Consider the following 2,782-nt stretch of genomic DNA (forward strand, 5'->3'; position numbering starts at 1 on the left):
CACCCTAGTCAAATCTTGGTTCAGACCCAGTTCCTCCACTACTAGCCATGAGACATAAAACAGTTTTTTATCTGTTAATAAAACCATGTACCTCCCAGGATTCCCTTGTTTGAAAGTTTATTGTGGTTTACTCACACTATCTAGGATTATCCACCAAAAGGAAAGGAATGGCCTAGAATGAGACAGCCAAAGTCTGCCCAAATACTGGAGGCCTCAAAGTATTCCAAAACGTTTAGTGTTTTTTTTTTTGGTGGGGAAGGAGAACCTTCAGTGAGGTTTCAATCCTGAACTCATTTCCCTGGTCCTAGCACCCAAGGCCTGAGCAAGTGCTCAGGGGATCGCTTACCAACAATTGCTACCGCTTAACTAAGCTCATCACATGTTCTCTCAACAATCCTTTGAGAAAGGGTCATTTCACAAATGAACTGATGTTCTTTCGATTAACCCCCCCACCATCCCTGCCCAAGGTCACCTAGCTGGTCAGTGGCAGAGTTAGAATTCTAACCCAGACTAGTCTGACTGGAAAGCCTGAGATTTTCCCACCATGCAACACAACTGTAGAAGCAGAGCTTGACCTGGGGATCTCCAGAAAGGAGGGTGGAGAGAGTGGGAAGAGGGGATGAGAGGGGAGGGGCCCGTGGGCTCTTTTCCTCGACAGCCACCTGTTCTCACCCACCACACAGCGACTGACTCGCCTGTGCCAGGGGATTGGGGGCTTTATCCATCTTTTATGTCTTGAGCGCTTTTTCCTTGTTTTGCTCTTCCCTTCTCTCCTTGTTCCCTTTGTAGATAATACTCCCACAGGCCTCCCACGGCAGCTCCAAAACAAGCCTCCTGAGTTTCTTCTTGTTGACAGTGGCTTTGAGCTGTCTCTGAACTGGGCTCTCCCTCAACTTTCCCCTCCCTGTGACTCCTGTGGTTGATGAGTCAAGAGTTGGGGGAAGGGCAGAGCAAAAGGAGATTAAAGCAAGGAGGCCAGGGCTCCCTGATTTCCCAGTTCTCTGTTCACTTTTCAACCCCTCCCCAACCCCCATCCTACTATCCTAAACAGGGGTCCCTGCTCCTTGTGTATGTTTGGGGAGAAGGGGAGGAGGTGTAAGGAGAGCAAGAAGACCTGAGGTACTAGGTAAAGAGAGATCTAAAGAACAAAACAGAAAAACCAGAAACAGACTCATATGTATACAGAGAACAAAATGATGATTCCCGGATAGGAAGGGGGTTGGGGGACTGGGTGAAAAAGGTGAAGGGATGAAGAAATACAAATTGGTTGTTAAAAAGTAGGGTAGAGCATAAATAATATAGTCAATAATATTGCAGTAACTGTATAATGCCAGGTACTAGACTAATCGGGGGGATCACTTCATAAATTACATAAATGTCTAACCAGTATGTTGTACACCTGAAATTAAAATAATGTCAACTGTAATTGACAAATAAATAAGATATAGAGAAAGAAAGACTTGCTCAAGGTAACCAAGTTGGTAAAAACTATGTATCTCTACCTCTGCTTCCTCATTTGTGAAATGGAGTGTAAGTAGCCTCTACTCTGCCAAATTCACGGGCTCCTATACGACTCAAAATCAGATAATAAACATTTACATGATGCAAATGTCACACATTGTTCTAGGTCCTTTAAAGCTAACAACTCTCTGAAGTAGTTATCCCCATTTCACAAATAAGAAAATTGAGCCACAGCAGGAAAATCACACAGTGGCAGAGCTATATTCAGACCTAGGTAGCCTGTTTCCCAAGTTGGTGGGTGCTTTCAGCCACAGCCTCCTCCTGTCTTCAAAGTGAGCTGACTCCTAAATTGCACCCTCTCCAGAGTAGAATGCCTGAAAGTCGCTTGCGGGGCTTAGATGAGCGACTAGGGGCGGAGTTACTTTGCAGCCCAGGACCCTGGCGGGGGTGGTGGAGGTGGGGAGCACAGTCTGCTGACTCCTTAGTCTCATTCTTCTTGGGAGCGAGATTCCCGGAGTCAGAGGACTGGGAAGGAGGATGCTTCCTCCCTTTCCTCCCAAAGCACCAGTCCATTTTAATGTAGGTGCCTGGGCTTTGGCTGTTGTCGCGGATGAGCGGTGGGTGGAGCGGGGGGCACTCCTTTCCGATGCTGGTGACTATGGCTGTGTTTCCCAGAAACTGGGGGTGCTGAGCCTCCCGCTTCACTCGTTTGGGAACAAATTGCTGTTTTGGCCCCGGCGGCTCTGGGCGCGGGCGGTAGCCGCGCTCGCTGGCAAACTGTGGGAGGGAGGAGGATCGGCGCTGGCAGCGCGAGGCCGGGGGCACCGACGCAGAGCCAAAGACGAGCCGCCAGGGTCCGGCTCCGCTCCGCCCGCCCAGCACTTCCTCACCCGCCCCTCACCGGAGGGGGTCCCTGCAGCCACCCCACCGCAACCCCCGGCAGCCCCCCCCCTTCAGCTCAGAGCGTGTTCTCGAGGACTGAAGGGGGACGGAGAGCGGAGGCTGGATCCTCCTCACTCCCCGCTCGCCAGGACCCACGCGCACAAGGTTAGGAAGTTCTTCGCAGAGTCTGACGTCTACCTGTTCTCTGTGTTTGCAACCTGATCCTTTAGCGCACCCAGGGAGCGGCTAAAGGTGACGAATAATAGAAATATAGAGACAACACAAAGGTGTAGCCTTCCCCCTTCTCCCCCCCCCCACTCCCTTTCCATCCCCGGGGCACACGAGGGTAGCGTCTGAACCTCCCTTCCAGGGCCACCCACCCTCCGATTTCCCGACTGCTCCTAGCTGCAGAGGCTCCTCCTAGTGATCGCTTAATCCA

This window comes from Rhinolophus sinicus, chromosome 1, assembly GCF_057876585.1.
Source record: "Rhinolophus sinicus isolate RSI-liver-muscle chromosome 1, RSI-T2T, whole genome shotgun sequence".
Taxonomy (NCBI): domain Eukaryota; kingdom Metazoa; phylum Chordata; class Mammalia; order Chiroptera; family Rhinolophidae; genus Rhinolophus; species Rhinolophus sinicus.